Source organism: Pinus tabuliformis, chromosome 9 (genome assembly GCF_031772625.1).
Source record: "Pinus tabuliformis cultivar Carrire ecotype Pingquan chromosome 9, CPIR1, whole genome shotgun sequence".
In the NCBI taxonomy this organism is placed as follows: domain Eukaryota; kingdom Viridiplantae; phylum Streptophyta; class Pinopsida; order Pinales; family Pinaceae; genus Pinus; species Pinus tabuliformis.
The window spans coordinates 864998149-865019833 of record NC_142307.1 but is presented as its reverse complement, the minus strand read 5'-3'; the positions used below and the strand labels follow the sequence as shown (position 1 = coordinate 865019833).

Here is a 21685-nt window from a genome sequence, read left to right as displayed (position 1 = left end):
GCCTCCAACTATGCTATTGGTACAATCCTTACCCAACACGAGCATCTAATGGCCTATCATAGTGAGACACTTTCTGATACAATTCAGAAGTACCCCACCTATGATAAAGAGATATATTCCATCGTGCAGGCTTGTCAGCAATGGAAGCCTTACATTCTGGGGAAGGAGATGATCATCCACATCGATCACCCACCTTTTTAGTTTATGCAGACACAAGGGAAGTTGCATAACGATCGCCATCAGAAGTGGTCTACATATTTTTAACAATTCCACTTGAACATTAAATTAAAAAAGAGTAGCACCAATCATGTTGCAGACTACCTCAACCAACCCCTAGTTGCAACACTAACTACTGTTCTTAACTCTTGTGGCCACGAGACCTTGGATGGCCGCAACTATACAAAATGATCCAGAGTTCGCCTCCATATACCAGATGCTAGTGGATGGCAATCAAGTTCCTGATTTCCACCTCTAGGACACATTATTATGCTACTTGGGCCACCTTTGTGTTCCTTCAAGCAAGAATTCCAAGTTGATTTGGGAGGCGCACCACAATCGGGTCACAGGACACTTTTGTGTGGAGAAAACTGTGGTCGTACTACAAAAGTGCTTTTATTGGCCAAAACTCCGACATGATGTTGGGAAATATATCAGATCCTGCACTGCTTGTGTCATCGCTAAACCAACCATCAAGAAGCAAGGCTTGTACACTCCTCTGCCTACTCCCAGCCAGCCTTGGGAATCCATCCCCATGGACTATATGTCTGGCCTCCCTTCTACCAAGCATGGTAATTACTGTATATTTGTGGTTGTGGATATATTTTCTAAGATGGCTATATTGGCAGCCTATAAGAAGAGTATCACAATAGAGGACACTGCGAAACTCTTCTTTGAATGAGTGTGGGTACATTTTGGGATCCCGCATACCATTATATCAGACCGAGCTAACAATTTCCTTAGCACATTCTAGTCAAGCCTCTGGACACTTTTGGACACCAAGCTCACCAATTCTACTGCGTTCCATCCCCACATTGATGGCTCGATAAGGGTCGTCAACAAGATGCTAGTGCACATACTCCACATGTACATCTCTAAACATCCACGAACCTGGGATGAGAGCCTTCTCTATGTGCAACATAATTATAACAGAGCTCTCCATAGCTCGATTAGTCGCATTCCCTTTCAAGTGGGTCTAGGATTTCAACCATTGTGTCTGATTGATGTTGCCCTGCCTCATGTGAGTACACAAACATAATCCACTCATGTACTGTCTGAGGTTGATAAATAAACCAAATTTATTGAACACATCCAGCACATCCACCAGTAGGTTCATGAAATCTTGGAGAAATCCAATGCCAAGTACAAGCAACGACATGATCAACATTGGGTGCCACACAAGTTTCAGGTGGGCGACAAAGTTTGGATGCATTTGCAGAAATAACGCCTTACCAGAGCCCATAGAAAGCTCAAATCACTCTTATATAACCCTTACACCATTACCAAGGCTGTGGGAGACAATTCTTTTGAGCTCAAAATTCCCCCATTCCTTGGCCTTCACCCAATGTTCAATGTAGACCACCTTTGGCCATACTTTCCAACATTATTGGACATTAGACATTGCATAACAACTCACACCAATAGAGCTAAACCCAGACTGCATGGAACATGCCACAACTGATCAGATCATGGACACACAAATCAAGAACACTCGCCAGTAGAATATCCAACTATATCGGGTTGTTAAAGTTGGCTAGCTCCTGCACCAAGGCAAGTGGCTCACCAGGGACCAAGTCCAGCAGAAGTTTCCCATCTCATGGATGCACTCAACGCAATGGGGTCCATTGCTTCCTAAGGGGGGAGGACTAATCTAGGCATATATTGGTGGCCACCCACCTATTCCACTTGGATCCCCACCATTGTACCATTATTTATTTCCATTTCCGTAATTATAGCACAATTTACTATTTTTGGCAGTTTTTCAGGTCCTGAACTTTTAGAGCTATTTTGAGGCCCTAAACTACATTTTTTTGGAAAAGCAAGAAAACATGAGTCTTAATTTGACGTTTTCAGTCAAAATCTATAGTACTTGGATAGATCTTTCTAACAAGGTATCGTGCATGCCAAATGGATATCGTATGCCAAAGTCACGACCCTGGGAAGTTGATGTACGAATTTACCCCAATGGGGCCCATAGTTTTGGTGCTTCGTCTCCTAGGGTTACGTTTTTGGGTGTTTGGGGTTTTATATTCTTTCTCAATAATAAATAGACCTTCGAGCCTCATTTTAACACAGTTCAGTGGCATGTAGCCACCACATCTCTTCTCATGGATAAGCTATCATCGCCCAAGCTAGTTTATTTCTATTCTGCATGTAAGCATATTTTAGTTCTTTGATATTAATGAAATGAAGTTTTATTTCTAATGCATCTCTATGGTTATGTTTATATTTGTATTCTATTGTGTTCTTGCATAAGTCTAGATGATCATGGATAAGGTTACTTAATCTTCCCCTTCCATTATGGCATCACAAGGTCCTTAAGGAAATTGGAAATACCTTGGGGTCATTCAAAAATATGGACTATGAGAGAACATAAAAGGGTTATTTACCTTTACCACAATATGCGTAGAAATAGATCTAAGTAAAGACCTACCTTATCACATTCAGCTGAAACATAAAAACTTCCAATGGACTCAACTACTAGATTATGAAAATATGACATTCATATGCCGATTTTGCTACAAAATAGGACACTTGCAGGACACATTCCCTTAGGTTAAAAAATACCCAAAAATGGTAGGTGTGCAAAAGAAAAGGATGGAAACCTTCTGATCCCTACTTCACAAAGGAAGAAGAAGGGGAAATCATAAAGAACCCTCCAAACCCAGAAGAAGGGGGTACTCAGGTCCAAAATGGTAATGCAACCCACAAAAAGAATGGTCCAAAATTACAATATCCATGAACAAGAACAACATTAAAATGTGACACATAAAGAGGATGAGATGATGGGCACAAAGAGAGTTCATGTCTTAGAAATTTTAGATTCAGACAAAGAACACCCACTAGAAAAAACCACGAGCGATTTGGAAATGGTTCCTATTGACCATCCTTTAGGAGGATGGTAGACAGTCCAGAGCAAGAACAGAAAGAAAGAGAAGATTAGTTATTTTTATATCACTTAATCTTCCCCATTGTATTTTCTATTTTTAGAACTTTTCCCCTACTCCTAAGTCATAAGGTTGCAGATATCGAATGCTTTTAACATAAGCAAAATGTATTTTTGCTCATTTTTTTTCAAAAGTTGAAATGAAATTATGTGTTTTTAGCTTTGGAAAAGATAAGATTATAACAAATCATATTCTTCAAGTTATAAATAGAGCTGATCATGGTTACACTTTCCATGAAAATGAATTGGCATAAGTTGTCCTAAACTTCATAAAATCTAGTTGAGAGATGCCTAAAAGCTAAACATATCACGTGGGGCCTTGTTCAAGAAAAATACACATATTTGTAAAATGTCTTTTCTTCCAAAGTTTAATTTATTCTCCAATACGACAAGAATGTTTAATTTAATTTCCAAAAGCACCACTATTTATATTATATAATCCAATTTGTTAGTGTCATCAACCCTTACCTACAATATGTAAAAACACATCAATACATAGTCCGCCTTTTCTTTTTCATACATGGACATAAATTGTAGAATGAAAATTTCCAAATTGTAATTTGTGTGTACATCATTAGTGTGCCTCTAGGTGGCAGAGTTTTCCTTATTTATTGGGAGTTGAGACATCACATCTCTATATGTGTTAAGATCATTTATGTCTTTAGAAATTTGTTACATAATTCTTGGCAGAGCCCTAGGTTTCTAAATAATAAAAATTCAGTTGAAGATGATAGAGTGGTGGGATTTTGCAGAAATACTTGTAATCTATATTTTTGTGCACTTTTCTTTCAACAAATTTAATCTAAAGATTCTTATTTCAACTTATGGCAAATTGTTTTATTTTGTGGGTGTTATTTCTTGTAATTGCCATCATTTTTTTCTTTTGAACTTATTTGAGTCATATGCAACACTTGAGAAGTTAAGTTGAGGATCAACTTCCGCTATATTATCTGACAATTTTATTTTTAATACTAAGATTAAAATATGAACATGTTTATGTTATCCCTCTATAACTATTGATTGTTGCCATGATTTCATGTGATATAGATATGTTCTTTTCTCATCCATTGAGTGTTATTCCATGTGTTTTCTCATTATACATATAGCTGGTATGTTTAGGCGAGTGTTAACATTATCTATATTAGTCATGTAGTCTTCATTGTTCATCTATAGTTATTGGTATCTGTCAAGGTTGAAAGCAGGTATTTGGGTTAAATTCTAGAGGGAATGTGCTATACATTTTAAAGCAACAAGTTTAACCCTCAACAACTTTTTTTTAAAACCCCATATCTTGGTGCCTTGACACAATTTTGTGATCAGAAACTGTCTACAAGGGACAATTCCCACCATGTGTTGGCTAGAAGGGAGCAACCATTATCGAATTGGAAAGGTGGAACTCCTCCAGTTGAGTACTAAGACTCATTATGAATTGAGAAGGGATTTATTTGCATCGTGATCAACACTTTGATTGTTATCCTAGAGCACAAAGAAGCATGAGAGTTGACCAAAAGAGCTTAGGAGGTACTTTATGCATTTGATTATGGAAGAACAATGAAAATCGAATGGGATGAACCCAATTGAATATATCTAGTGGTGTTCTTTGAGTCCCCAGTTATAATGAGATTTGAAATGTCCTCGAAGGAAGTGAGTCTTACTCCATTAAAAGAAGTGTAAGCTTATGCCAGGCTATTCTAGGCTAAATCCAAACTCCAAGAAAGGAAAGGACTAGTTTTCTTCTTGGGTCATCTATCACTCCTCCCAAACCTGTTGCCCTGGTACAACTATTGGTAGCATGTCATCATCCAATTAAGACAATAAGTTATATTAAAAAACATGTTCAATTTCAATACAGATAAACATGCCAAAATATACTTGTAACATTCAATTTTGATGATCATCATTCATTGCTCAAACTATGGTTGTTGCTTGAATTCCATGCTTCAGTTTTTCATCACTTGTACAAGACATTGTACTTAGGTTATTTGGAATTTTTTTTTGATTGCCTTGATTTTGACATTACACCCCTTCATGTTCCTTTTATAAATATAAAATATAATGTGATGTCTATTCCTACATTTATAACATAATATACATGATTATGTAAATAATAAAACATACTATAGCAATGAGTGCTTCGTAAATAGTATAGATTCCTTTAAAACCATGGTTCGTGCCATCTCTCAAGCTATGTTATTTTGGCTCCATTCCATAATTTGTTTTCAACAAGTTTTGTATTCCATGACAAAGCATAGAGATAATTAAAGTACTTGGGTTATTTAGAACGTTTTTTCGATTGTATTGATTTTGACATTACAACCCTTCATGTTCCTTCTATAAATAAAACATTTATAGCACAATCTACATGATTATGTAAATAAAAAATACATACTATAGAAATGAGTGCTTCATAAACAATACAAATTCCTTTAAAAGCATGCTTCATGTCATCTCTCAAGATATCTTATTTTGGCTCCATTCCATAATTTGTTTCAACAAGTTTTCTATGCCATGATAAAGCATAGAGATAATTAAAGAACTTGGGTTATTTGGAATGTTTTGTTGATTGGCTTATTTTGACATTAGTCCCTTCATGTTCCTTCTATGAATAGAAAAATATGATGTGATGTCTATTCCTAGATTTATAGCATTTTTTTTCCTTAGAAAAAAATTGTAACTTTTCATCAGAAAATGAAAAAATTACATTATGTTGATGCATCATCATGCATTATGATAAAATTGTCTGTCAACAACAAAAACGAAATATCTTGGCCAATAAACAACCCATGTTCATACATACTATGTCTTTGTACAAAGTGCATATAACCTTCCATAAAATCATTACAAGCATAACATAATCTTCAACCATCCATGATCAAGATATATGAGCAAAAGTAAATAGCATAGAAGAGATACCATATCCTCCTGTTATAGAGCTTGCTGAAATTCATCAATGAAGGGTCTGTGGAAATATTCATGAGATTCATCACCTAGTTGTTCATAAATTTTCCAAATGCCCAAATCTTGTTTAGCACCATCTTTAGATAAGGCATCTGTTGTAGTATTGTGCTCCCTATAAATATGATGCCAATAAATTTGATCAAAAGCATGTTTTATTGTAGCGTTTGTTCTGGAATAGGCATCACTGTGTGACTATGGCATCTTTGTGTCTCATTTAACCAATTAATAATGACCATGGAGTCTCTAAATATATATAAAGTATGACAATCCTTTTCAATAGCAAAGCATATGAGGAGCTTGAGAGCTAACAATTCTACAAAGTTGTTTGAGCCACACCCGAATCCAATCTGAAGTTTAAAGGAGTGATGTTCCTGCATGTAAAGAACTTTCACCCCCAAAAAATCCACTGGAAAGTGAAGCCCCATTAAAATAGGCCCAAGGAGAGGAGACATTAATTGATTTAGTTGTTATATACATTTATAACATTATATACATGATTGTGTAAATAAAAAAGCACATTATAACAATGAATGCTGCATAAATAATACAGATTCCTTTGAAATCATGGTTCATGTCATCTCTCAAGATATATTATTTTGGCTACACTCCATAATTCATTTTCAACAAGTATTATATGCCATGACAAAGCATAGAGATAATTAAAGTTTTCTTGTTGTTCCATTGATTATAAATAAGGGAAATAGAACAACATAGCTACACACAAATTGTTCAATAACCCTTTGATTATTTACCACAAACTCACAACCTATTGTTAATCCAATGTCAACCAATTCTTCAACTCCCTGTACAACCATGAAGTCCTATACTACCTTTATGTATTTCACATTATAAGATATAGGTTTTACCCTAAGTGTGTATCAGATTTTATTTTTCCTCCTCTAGCTTTGTCTCTTGATGATGTGTTTACATAAGAGGAAATCTAATTTATGAGGTGGTTTCATCCATGAAATATAAATTTGTATAATTGGAATAAATATTATAAAATAAGAATAGTAATGAAAATGACTTATCACATTTTTTACCAAATTAATGTATCTTTCTTGTGTTATTTTTCTTAACATGGTATCAAAGCTCTTATGGTCTTAAGGCATGATAACTCCAAGAGAAATGTAGTGAATATGAAGATGCATTAAGTTATTGTTCAATGGGAGGCTATTGAATAACCAATGTAGACAACGAGGTTGTAATGTTCATTTACTATCTTCTTATTTTGTACTTGGGTAATTTATTAATATACCATTTAGTCTTATGTCATTGAACAAGTTCGTGTTGTTGTGACCCATTTGAGTTCTCTCTTAGTAAAGTGAGAATGCACTCCATTGTTTAAAAGCCACTAGGTCATTGAAGATCTTACATTGTTAGTTTCTCAATTTTTTGACATGGAAATTCCTATTGCCTTCCCTAATTATTTACTTGTTGGGTTCAAGAGTAAGGATTTTGCAAATATTGAATCTGACATGACGTAATATGTGGCCCGAGTTTGACCCACTCCCTTGGATTTTGAACTACACAATTCAGAGATCGTTTAAACTAGCAATTGCCCCCAAAGGTTCAAAGATACATCAAAGGAATAGAAGATTTGGGAAGATCATCTTGAAAAACAAAATCACTAAATATAAAAACTCTTATTTCTAATAGAATAAATATGATATAATTTTTTTTTAGAAAACTCTATTTTCAAAATTTCAAAGATAATTTTTTGTTTCCAAATTTCACTAACTTTAGTGATAATTGCTAATTGAATATCCTGTCCATACCTACTTCGACATGATCAACTAGAGTAAAAATAATATGTATATGTTATTGTGTATATTCCTTTCCATTATCCCCTTTAGAAACACCATCATGTGTGTGTATTGACTAATACCAATGGATTCCCTAGAATTCTCGTCCGTTATGATGATGGACCACCGATGGAGAAGCATTTTATGATCTACCACTGACAAACAAGCATTTGATGATCTATTCATAGTTCCACCCATGACAAGAATTACATATATACCAATTCATGGTTCCACCACTTACAAGCATCTCATACAACACATTTCACAATGGTTCATAGAGGTGAGAATCAAGAACCACAATGCCAGTCCTCATGTGTGTTTGCTTATCTCACTATTGTTTATCTATGTGCTTCATCTTTGGGCTAACAATTTCTTCAAGTCCTTTGATCATTTTCGATGATAAGCAATTAAATACAAGTTAGAAACTTGCACCACCCAAACCATATTACTATTACCATCACTTGCTCACCTCCACATAATAAAACACCTCCCTTGACACTCCATCCTCCTCTTCTTGCTGATGTTGGTTCCAAAATATTCCCCCACCTCCCCTTATTTCCATCTCAATATTCACATTGGCATAAGCAGAGCACACCCATAACATATTATCAAAATGAAGTCCATAATCACTTCACATGTACTCCTCCTCATTGAGACCTCCATTGTCTAATCCTTCCCCCACTAAAAGACCCTAAATGGATGAATTGGATCTACACATACATTTGCGAGGAGGAATTATCCTAATGTTACCATGAATCCATCAATGAATTTAAATCAAATATCTGAAGACACAACCCAAATTAACGAGGATTTTTTTTCACATTATGCTAAATCCAATGCAGTAAAAACCAAGGCTTTTTCATGATCAAAATAAAAGAAAAAATCAATTTTACATGTCTCTATCTCACCTGAATACCTATTCATAGTGGGAAAACAAACCAAAAATGGAAAGTTGACATGATTCTTCATGTAGGTTTCAAGTGGACCTACCAACTACAAAATCATACCACCTATGCAATAGAATTGATTAATAGATTTGGCTTTTTCTACATGAGGTACGGTTGGAATCCTCAAAGCAAAATCAATTTGAAATAAATTGAAATATATAGTTAGTCAATAATTTTGCCTTTTAATACTAGGAATTCAGAATTTTGGAAAACAAATTAAATTTAAAATAGATTTAAATGTAGTCATGTGAATAATACATGAAAATCCACAAAGTTAATACCATCTCAATGCCATCAAAATTTTTATTACAAGGAATTGAATATTTAAAACTTATTATTAAAAAAATCACTTAATTATTATTAATTTAATTTTTAATTAAAAATAAATAACTAAAAGAACCTTGGGTTGGGCAAACATTATTTAATTACACATGAATAATTAAAATCTGCAAGAGCACTCCTTGATTATCCGTATCCACCAAAACCCCAAACTCCTCGCACTCCTCCATCTGCACTCCTTGATTATCGGTATCCACCAAAAACCGAAACTCCTCTCACTCCTCCATCTGCTTCTTGCTCAACACATTTGCAACTCTACAGATTCTTGTAATACGTGGTTGGAGGATTAGACATGAACTCAAACCCTAAAATTTCATTGCCCATGTGCATCTCCTTCCGTGTAGAAACTATATCAGAGCAAATGAGAACCAAATGCTCCAGTTCGGGACCTCCAAATATATTAGAGCAAATGAGAACCAAATGCTCCAGTTCGGGACCCTCATTGTGCTCCAAATAAGTCTATTTGTGACTTTCTTTTGGTCCCAAACACAAGCTCGTACATTAGAAATAAAACGATCTCATTATTTCTCTCCAACACCATTGAATTCAGGCCACACCCTGCAATCCCGATGTCTTATGTCATCAATTCAACAAAATGGTGAAACCCGGTAATCTTGGCCATATAGACGATGGCTTCCAACAGTTTCTCCACATTTCCAACAACGTAGTCGACCCGAATGAGCCTGTAGGACAATGGAATTAACTAGCATTTGCACCAGATGTTGCAAAGGAAACGCTGTAAGGCATAAATTGAAGAACACAAATACAACAAAAGAATACTTTGATAAAGAATAAGAATATATTGAACGCTCAAATCAATGCCCCATTAACTGGAACCACTTAGTAGACATATCTATCAACATTAGGATTATACACAATGATCAAGAAATTTCCCATATACAAACAACACCTTCCACAACAACCTTTTGTCACATCCACATTTTAAAAAATGCCTTGGAAAGTGATTGGAATCTCCCATATTGCCGCCTTCATTATGCAGATGAATCTTCCATATTGCTATTTTCATCATGAATATTGTTAGTTCATTGTTGTAAAGTGTTAGTGTGTTGAATTCAATACTATAAGTTCGACAAGCGAGAAACAATCCTCAATTAGCATAATATGCATTTTTCTCTCAACCATGCATAAAATGAATTGTTAAAGAACAAGATATCATTTTATTTTTGTATTCTAAGAATATACTAAAGCTTTAGGAAGCTTGATAAAAGAGTTGTATACAATAAAGGATTATTGAAGAATTTGGAAAGGATGACTAAAGAATTTGAGAAGGAACAATTGTGTACATTAAGAGATCAACTAAAGAATTAAAATTTGAACATTAGATGAAATGAGTATTTAAATTAGAACTTCTCATAAAAAATTCTTAACTTGTGAGGTAGGATATCAAATTTCAACCCTACATAGAATGACCTTGTTTAATAATAAAATACCATTTTAGTTTTCCAACCCAGGAACATATTAAGGTTCTTAGGAAGCTTATAAAACAATTATGTACTTTAAGAGATCCTTGAAGAATTTGGGAAGGACAAAAAGAGCAAGTTGTTCCACATAAATGTCAGTTACTTTATGTATAGAGTTTCCAACATGATAGGAAACATGTATGTACAAAGTTTCTCTTTTGTGGTTTCTTCAATTATTTCAAGGATTAGCTCTCAAAATAACTAAACTATTGTAACAAATTTACTTCAAAAGAATTGAATAAGAAACACAATAATTCACAAAAATACAATCATAACACACATAAACACATTGAATTGTTTATTCCATCTAGTTCAATGTGAATTTAGACATGGAGGTTTTCAACTAAAGATAAATATACTATTCCATTGAGACTTCAAGCCAACAACAACTTAACTCCACATTCTATTCTAGGAGAAAATCTTGTTGGAGAGAATCTCTCATATCCAACTAAGATTCAACAACCTCCACATCCAAGCACATACTGAAGGACCTCTTAATGGAGATCCATCCTAAATTGGTCATTCAAAGCCTCAGAAAGGGGAATAGAAGAATTAAATGGCTCTGAAAATCCTGTCCAGACATGAAAGCTGATATTGTAAGTCCAAAACAGATAATTAGATGGTCAATGATCAAAAAGTGTAGCACCAATCTGCGTATATTGCCATAAAATGTTCTTAATACCAATGTTCTTGCAATGTATCACTTTTAAATTTAAAATAACATAAAACTTCAACGGATCAAAACCATTTTCCTTTATGATTTGAAGACAGTAACGTTATTCTTCATAGATTTAAGGAGGCCAAGTAGTAAGTGCCTCTGCGTGTAATACAAAATGGGAGGTCGAAAACAGAAGGCAGGTCCGGCCACTCGCTCAAGATAACGTCCCTTCATGAGACCGAACCAGTCTAAATGGACACTGGCACATAGCACTCGAAGGAGGTATCTCCTCTGCCTCTGAATTTCATGCCCTGTACGCATACTTTTAACGGGTTAGTCTGATTGTGTCTGATGTTTTTATCATTCTGTGAAAATCTATTTGCATTTCAGACAGTAAACCCTTGGGCCCCTTTGAATTGCTGTAATTTAGTTATCCGTGGTAGGAGTAATGGAGACATGTTTAATAGGAATTTCCAATGGAAGAGAAGTGGAATTAGTCTGTAGTTGTACATACAGAGCAGGAGTAGGAGAAGGGTCTGCTACAGTGGGGCACTTTCGGTCCAAAAGAGGAAGAAAAACAAGTGGGGCATTATCTTTCAATTTGTGTTCAATGAAGGTCTCTTGCGTACAAACTGTACTGGCAATTAACGCGCATCCAAATCCCAAAATTAACACGACTTTCCCGCCAATACATCAGGCAGGTACTGCCAGTGGGTTAACTTCCGACCATGTAATACAAGTCCTTAAATCATATTCTGATCCAAAGCAGGCATTGGGTTTTTTCTTCTCGGCTGCCAGACAAGAACAATTTATGCACACCTCCAAATGTTGTTTCCTTCAATGTTTGTATAGATAGCCTCGGGAGGGTAGGAAGGATTAAAGAAGTGAATGAACTTTTTGAAGAAATGAAACGGACAGGTCTGTCCCCTGATGTAATCACGTATAATATCATGATATGCTGCTATGCCAAGGCAGGAAAAGTGGATGAAGCTATTGGGATGACCTTGAAGATGATAGAAAGTGGGTGTGAGCCAGACACTGTCACTAACAATACTTTGATTGATATTCTTTACAAGGAAGACAGAACAGACGAGGCATGGGAGATGTTTCACAAAATGCAGCAGATGAATCTTCTCCCCACTGTTATAACATATAATATTCTGGTAGATGGGCTTGGCAAAGATGGCAAGGTTAAGGAAGCAATAGAGTTATTTCAACGAATGAGGGAAAAGGGATGCCCACCAAATGTTATTACACACAATTCAATGTTGAATGGTCTCTGTAAGAATAAAGAGGTAGATATGGCTTTCAAGATAATGCAAGAGATGACAGAAAATGGGTGTTACCCTGATGAGATAACTTACAACATACTAATTGAATGTTTCATAAAAACAAATAGAATTGATGAAGCTTGCCAGCTCTTTGAAGATATGAAAAACAAATTTTCTCCGAACCTTGTAACTATGGGTACTGTTTTGCCAGGGCTTGCAAAAGCTGGGCAAATGGATTATGCTTTGAGAGTGTTCAAGGAGTTCTATGATGTGATGGGACTGCTTCCCGATGATGTTGCTTGTGCAGCACTAATTGATGGCCCGGGCAGAGTGGGCAGGTTGGATGAGGCAATCTTGACCTATGAAGAAATGTTGGCTAAGGGTGGTAGTCAATACATATATGTGGTACGCTCTCTCATCAAATCCCTATGCAAAGCAGGAAGAGTGTTTGACGCTCACAGAGTATTTGAAGAATCAAAAGATCGAGGCGTTGCTCTTGACACTATTGCTTACAATACTCTTATTGATTGGTTATGTAAAGCTGACCATATGCATAGACGATGGCTTCCAACAGTTTCTCCACATTTCCAACAACGTAGTCGACCCGAATGAGCCTGTAGGACAATGGAATTAACTAACCATATTCCATTGAGCAAAGAGGGGTCCTCGAAATTGTCATTGCTAATAAAACAAAGAGCATTGTCTTCGTAAAGCTTAACCTCCGACCGGTTACTTCGATGGGGCTTCACAGGATCACAAATTCGATGGGGCTTTACAGGATCACAAATGTGGATGCGGATTTATCATCCATATATATTTTGAGTTATCATACCATGGATGCGGATTTATCATCCATATATATTTTGAGTTATCATACCATGTTTATTGGGGAACTGGTATTGGAACCCACACAAAGAAACTGGTATTGGAACCAACACAACGACGGACGTGATGGCTCTGTGGGGTCTGCTGTGGTTCACTATTCCAAGATTGTCATTGACTACTTGGTTCACATGCGAATATCCATAAATCCTCTCTACAGGGTTAGCTAAAGCAGATCAAGAAAATTTGGAGTTCCCTCACTAATCCCTCAATACATACAGCACATAAGTAAGCAGAAACTTAAATTCTGAAGCAGACAGATTATCAAAACTTGGTTTGAATACAGAACTTGATGGTTTTCATGTGATCATTAAAATGCAGGAGACATGGCATGAAGCTGGGATTTTCCCAATTCCTGGATAATACTTGGGTAACCCTATGCTGCTCCTAAAAACTGCCCCTTCTGAAGACAGGAAGATGAACAGTTTACATACTATCTCCTCTTTTTGGGTGAATTATGCGGGAACACCTGAACAGGTCAGTTGGCTGTTTCAGCATTATTTTTGTATGATGATAGAAAACTCTATTTTGTATGATGTCAGAAAAATCTATCTGCCGAATCTGAATGTGAAGACTTGTAATGAATTACTCCATGATTGAATATATAACTGCTTTTTTCATCTAAAAAACTTAACCTCCGACACACAAATTTTCCTGCCCGTGGCCTCGTCCAACAGATCACGTGGCTCCAGCACAATCACGACACTGTTCTCTATGCTCTTCTGGAAAACGTCTCCAACATCTTTGATAAGCACCCCCACGACTCGAACCCCTAGCCCATGCTCGTCAAAGAATCTCTGTACCTCGTCAGAATCGAAGGTCGAGTGGGGCATTCTGTTGGTGGATTGGTTGATTTTCAAAGAACAAGGTGGCGTGAAGATGAATGTGACATCGTTGTATTGTATGGCGGAGCTGCAATATGTCTGATTTCTAGTGCTTTGATCGGACTTGGCCACCAATTGCATATTCAAGTCCGATGACAATTGCATATTCAAGCCCCATGAAAAGTGCTTGTGGGTATTGGTGGCATCACCACACTAGAACTCAACATGGTGGAATTTCTTCGCTTGAAAGTGATTGCTCATGGGATTGTGGAAAACAAAGTTGTTGTATCCCACAAGCTTGAAACTCCGGTTCTCATCAATGGCATATTCAAGTCCAATGACAATTGCATATTCAAGCCCCATGAAAAGTGCTTGTGGGTATGGGTGGCATCACCACACCAGAACTCAACATGGTGGAATTTCTTCGCTTGAAAGTGATTGCTCATGGGATTGTGGAAAACAAAGTTGTTAGTATCTCACAAGCTTGAAACTCCGTTCTCATCTTTTCCCATTTTTCCTCCGTTCTCATCTTTTCCCATTTTTCCTGGTTCTAAATCCTCAAAATTTCTCTACAAATTTTCAGTTCACAAGTTGAATATGGGTTTCTATTTTAGGGAGATTGTTTGTTTAGGTAGAAGAACACAAGCAAGAGGCATTAAATGAGATTAATTACATGATTTTCTGGTGTGGTGATTATGTTTCTGTTATTGATGGATAATTGTTTCGATTAAACCTAAAAAATTATTTTCAAATTAAACACATAACTTGATAAATGAAACTCTTGGTCCATGTTCTTCCTCGTATTGTGAGTTGGATGAGACCACTAAATCCTCATGAATCTAGGTATCTTTTCAAAGTGCCACATGGTAAAAAATGTTTTGATGGAGGAAGATGAAAATTGATGGATCTTGTTGGATGGGATGAACAATGTCTTCTCAACCCAACCCAACCCTGTAGAGAGACACCTTCCATGTAATAATCACAAGATCCTTTGCATTCAAATATTATTGCATACAACATGAAATCTCAAAATTCCCAATAACCTTGCAACACAATTGGGGCGTTTTGTTTTGAGCATATTGTTTCCCATGAATTTTAATTTAAAAATAAATTGCATACCTAATTGCGTGTAAGGCATGAGGATTGTTAACCCTAAGGGTTAGCTCAAATTTCAATTGTTTGAGTTACCGCTGCTAATGACCTCACCATTGGGAGGTCACGAGGTTAATTCTCCTCAACGCCCTCGGGGTTAGGCTTTGCTAGTTTGGCCAACGGGATGTGATCCCTTTATGGTTTTTCCATGAGAAAAAGAAGAAGCATGAGAACCATTGAAAAGTAACATATAGAGCCCCATCATCTAAGATCTATGACTTCATACATTCTTCACAAGGATCTCAACTTTTAAACTATAAAATTGGGTCATAAATACATCATTTACTAACCTTGTTATTGCAAGCAAATTATCATAAAATTTGTAAGGGGCCTAATAATGGGTTATAAAGCAATAAAGTATGGACAAGATCAATCCATCTAAATTCACTAATTTGTTTTCTTTCCATAGACTAGTTAGTATGCTAGGTTTCTTCTTCATAGGTAGACTTTTTTGAATAAATGACAATAGACTCAAACATGCATCAACATGTGAATGTAAATAAATGTCACTCATCCATCCAATAATCTGCCTAAGTGGTCAGTGCAACGATATGTCAATCAAAGGTGTGATGAAACAACCTACAAATGGGTGATGAATAACTAACTTATAAAATCAACCCATATTATTTGTGTTCAAAATTAAGGAAAACCACAACTCAAAATGCATGTAACGGTAATTTACACAAATCTGGTGAACAAATTTCAATGGATGTGAAACAAACATAATTTTTGAAGTCAGATTTTATTATGTTTTAGCTACCTTTTTTCAATGCACAAATTTCAATACATGTGAAACAAGAGCCACGTGGTAGCAATATCATTATTTTTGCTTTTTGTACACTATCACATTGTCACCATGTAACCATTGTTTATAAAATTTTGAATTTATAAAAAGAATTATTGACCATAATTTTGAATTAATAATTGTTACTATAAAATTTTGAACTTCTAAAAATTCACACTATTTATTCAAAACTAAAAGTAGGAAGAGGAGAGTTTTGATTCTATTGATTATGAATAGTACAACAACAAAAAAGCAGCTGTAGTGTTTCATGTAATATAATGTAATAGAAAGTAACACCCAACCCCATAATAACGTTAAATTTTCCTAAATATAATATTAGTTGAGACAACTTTATTCAAATTAGACAAATATATCTTCTCGGAGGAGAAGACAAGTATTGTCCATGTTGCTGACAGGTCATTTTGTCTCTGCACCTCTCAAACAAACCAGTTTTGTTTTATGGTTTTATCCTATATTCAAATCAAACAAATTTATCTTCTCGGAGAAGAAAAGTGCCATCCATCCTTAAGCCTCCTGTGACATAACCATCCTTATACCTTCTTCTTTGCTAATCCCAACTATTTTGATAATTGCACTTTCATTGTGTCCAAAAGGTACTTATGTTCTACAGATTAGATATTTTTCGAAATGAATAACAAGTCAAAGTTCAGAAAGAAAGATCAAACATACACAATATTAAACCTTGAGAGAACCCAACTTTGCATTTGAGAATGATGACTTTAACTTGGAGCTGGAAGCTTCTTTCGGTTTGGGGTCTCCCCTAACTCTCTTGACAAAGGATTCATTGTATCTTCCACATACACGTTTCCTTTGTCATCTACCGTGAACCCCTTAGGATGATTGAGACAAGCCTCTCGAGGCCTCCCGTCAACATATCCTGCATAACCGTGTGTGAAGCCTACAAGTAATTTTGTTCAGCTATCTTTAGAAAACAAAATCGCGCGCAGTCAAAAGTGAGAATAAAATGTGTCATCCTTCTATGTATTTCAAAAATAAAAATGACCGAACTCAGAGATCACACTTTGAACATTCATATACTGTTTTTGAAGTAAAATTAGAAAACCCAAGTTTAAGTGGAGATGCATACAATGAGATAACAGAGGAATCACTATAAGAATCTATAAGAATATTGTTGTCTGTAGAGTCTAGTATAAGGAATTCTCCATCTGGAGAGACCTGTATGGCGTAATGTTCAATTCCATGCTTGCTCCCATCAAAATCGTTTCCACTGTGTATCCACTCTCAAACTGCAGCTCAACCTTTCTACCTGAAAATGGTGTCTTATTTCGTTAACATCCCTCTTTAGAGAAGAAAATCAAAATCAATGCATCGACAACTGGACCAAACATAAAATCTTCAAAACCATGTTTGCGATCATACAAATTTTATGCTAACCAGTTAGAAACATGCTTTCATAGTAAAATGAACTCCATAAAACATAAATATAATATGAAAGTATACTAGAGAAACAAGTGGAACCCTCGTTCACATCAGACCAATTATTTTATAGTAGTTGTATAGAAGTGAGAGATTACCAGTTTTGGTGGTGGCTAAGGGAGCCCATACCCATTTCAGTAGAGAGGCAAAAGAGTCTGAAATAAAACCTACAAAACCCATCATATCTATGACATTTCCCTAGACCCAAATCAGGGAAACTATCAAACACCATACATGGTATGATAACACGAAATCAAGCCTTTCCAGCCTTTAGTTTACAAGTATATATTATTTTATTTTAAGGGAATTTAAATTTGCCATATATAACACATTTTCAACTTTATAGTCATGTGTGCTAAGACTTTAACTCTAGAAGGCCCCGTGTTCCAAACTAGAGTTTCAAAATTTTCATAGAATGATGCTCAGAATATTAAAGAAATAAAACTACAGGACTTGAGCTAAAAAATTTAAAGACCATTACTGACATAAAAGCTCTATAGACCTTTGACCTGCTGTGGGGTTTTTAATCTCCTTTTCTTGTTCTTTAGAGATATTTTGTCTTCCTCAGAATCGATATTTCTCTAATATGAAAAACATTAAGAGCTACTTTAAGCAAACTAAATTTGATACACCATATATTATATGATGTCATATTCTCTTTCTTTAAGAGATGCTTGTTCCACAAAACTGAAAAGATGCATCAACCATATGACATAGAATTTATATGGGCTTCAATAGGATATTCATAACACTAAACAAAACTTTTCAGCCTGTTATCACTTAGAAAAAACCTTGGATGTATAGGTAACAAACTAAGATAACCTTTAACCATTTTTGATTGAAAGTTGACCCTTCAATCTGGAGAGGGGTCTCTCTTTAAAACTCTACTACTCATTGTCACTAAGCAATAGGCAATTTAGATCATTTTCAATATTTAGTTGGTAACATAGGAACTTTGTTTGGAAGGAAGATAGACAGGGACCATTGTGCAATGGAGACTCTTAATATAAAACTGTTAGCTACATGCTATATGAACAAGTTTAATAGATGCAAGATAGCTTTAAATTTCTTAGACAAACCATCATCAAGTTATGATAGGAGACAATAGAGAATAAACATAAAAAATAGAGCATTCATATGATTTATGTAAATGACATTTAAGCTGAAAACATATAAGCAATTTGGAAAATGTAAATCTGAGCTTACAGACAAAGTTCGAATTTAATCACTTATTTCCAAACACAGAAGAGTATGAATCAGATTTATGGCTTAGAAGAAAAAGAATACACTAGAAACACTGACTGGAAACTTATAACACATGAATCTCTGTAAAATTTGCACAAGTAACATTGTTCACAACAATTCTATTTATATCAAAGGTATACACAATATGCAAGGTTTCTGCAAAAAATTCCAACCCTTTCTTCTTGTAAAATCACAGTCTTATAGATCACTTACAAACTATAACCAAGTTTTTTGCAAAAACTTAATTACATAGTCTAAAAATAAAAGAGCAAATATCTAATCCAAACCAAATACATTACATCATTCTCTCATAAAACAAAAAGAAATAAAATTATGTATCTAAAGATTAAATTGTTGTTGTAGTTATGGCTAAAACTTAGGATCACAATTGATGACTGATATCTTGCCCAGATTTTTTGAATCTCTGCCTCATCACCATGCTTAGTTTGGTATCCTCCTCCTTGAAATATGGCCTTGATCCTTCAAAAAGGTAATATGTTATTCAAATCCTTCATAAAGGGATACCTTTGCTCCAAATTGTTCTTCGTTGCCTCCAAAAATAACTTTCCTTCAACGTTGACAAATTTACTTGCTTCTCTTTAAAAATGAGAGATAGACTAGGATCACTAACGGGCTAGTTGTCAGCGCTCCATAAAAAATTGAAACAAAATCATGCTAACACTCTCGTTGTCAGCGCTTATCCAAACTAAAGCATGAAAACACACTGATAGGTTAACTGCCAACACCTAATCAAAATGCCCTTGAAAACTATTAGAAAACAAAATTATGCTCTTAGGATGACTAGTTGATCCTGTTAGCTACTTCTAACAAGATATCAACATTACTTTGTTTCCCTTTTTTAGCTTCCTTGATTTCTGTAGTAGGTTTCTTACTTTGCTTCTTAGGCCTCTTAGAACTGGTAGGTTTTTCCTTATTTATGATCAAATCCCTTTGAGGGGTATCATCTATGTCAATGACCTGCTTTTCCAGCTCAGGGTTTTGTTTAAGTTTGATATTCAACCTGAGTTTGTTTAGTGGCCTCATATGTGGTCTCCTCCACTTCTATAAATCTTAGCTAAGGTAGGCTCTCTATAAGTTTTTGTCTCCTCTGCTTCAGGTTCAGTAGTTTCAACCTCAGTTTCCTTTGCTGACTTAGTGACCTCAGTCTATGTAGGAGAAGATACATGGGGAGAGGGAAAAAATTTCCTTTCTCTAAGTCTTGCACTTCTTCTTGTATAAACCCTTGCCAATTCAGGAACTAAATGGGGAATAGGTTCTCCTCTTTTCTGGCTTCTGGTTTGAATGAATGAATTCCCCTATTCTTGGTTTTTGGTTTAACAATTTTGTTAGTTCATTTCTTTCTGTCTCTCTTTGGTTTAACAGTCTCTACAAAACCCCTCCAAAAGAGAAAGTGATCCCATGTTCTATTGATTTTCCTTAAATGATTTTCAATCAACAATTTAATCAAGCCCTTATGATAAATGAAATGAGAGGAAACATCTGGTTTTTCTTTGACCCTTGCAAACATTTGTTTAAGACTCATCAACAAAAAATAAGGGGCATTCATCCTGACTTGACTTGCAATGTGAGCGAGGAAGCGAAAATGGTATAAATTAACCATGTTGAAGCGTCCCTCACATGTGAAATATGACTATTCAATCCTCAGGAGAAGGGTCACTCATCTTTAACCAAGCTCTTTGTATCTTTGAACACCAGGGCCTCTCTTTGTATTCGTCCTTCAAGAAAAATGGTACATCAATCCTAGCCAAAATATGGCTTTTAAACCTCTGTTCTCTATCCATAGGGAGGCATGTAGCTTCGGTAACCACTTCCTCTGTGATGGGGAAAGAAATCCCTCCAAAAGTAACCCCTTGGCCATCAAATCCTTCAGCGAAAGCCATGAAAACCCTATCATGGTAACTTGTACATCGAAAGAAAAATTCCTCCCATCCAGCCTCTCAAAAACGTTGTCGAACCTCTGGATATGCCTCGAGAAGATCGAGTCCTTTGGGTTCCCCTCTGTGTAATTTTCCGCTCTTCCCCATAACTTCCACAGTAAAAAACACATGCAATGGAGATGGGGGTGGGATTTGATCTTAAGTTTTGGGATAACAACTGATTTACTTCAGGGAATAAAATAGTAGAAAGGATTAACAACATAACCTTTAACTCATGGTAACATAATTACACCATCCAAAAATACTTGAGATAAAAATTGACAATCAATCTGTCATATAGAAAAATGATGAATTACCCAACTTATTTACCACAATGATTACCTTCCAGTGGTGAAAATATCATAGTGTGAAATTATGATAAGACATGTTATCATATGATTAGGAAACGCTTGTGATCGGTTACCTGATCCTCTTCTGACGTGTTCCCTGTCTACTTTTTTGATATTGACATTTTAAAATTTTAAAATTCGAAATAGCATTGATATTATAGCTATTATAGTTTATTTTACAAATCTAATAACTGGTGTTGATACTTTAGTTGTCAGTACATTTTATTTTACAAATCTACAAAGGGTGTTGCTACTCCATCTCTGAGAGCAATTTATATTACATTTTACGATTGGCACTGACAATCCCACTATCAGCGCCTTTAAATTCAAAAAATTTCTTTTTGAATAATAAAAAATTACATTGTTGAATCTAAACCTATGAAGCAAAACTAAGATAACAGTTGGATCCAGTGGGGATGTTGTCCTCCCTA

General features: G+C 35.5%; 2 pseudogenes; both read right to left on the bottom strand.

Annotated features, from left to right (window-relative positions):
* Positions 1-9298: 9298 nt before the first annotated feature.
* On the bottom strand, positions 9299-11672 carry LOC149151517 (4-hydroxyphenylpyruvate dioxygenase-like; annotated as a pseudogene).
* A 2449-nt stretch (positions 11673-14121) lies between these two features.
* LOC149151516 (4-hydroxyphenylpyruvate dioxygenase-like) lies at positions 14122-14691 on the bottom strand (annotated as a pseudogene).
* Between the last annotated feature and the right edge of the window lie 6994 nt (positions 14692-21685).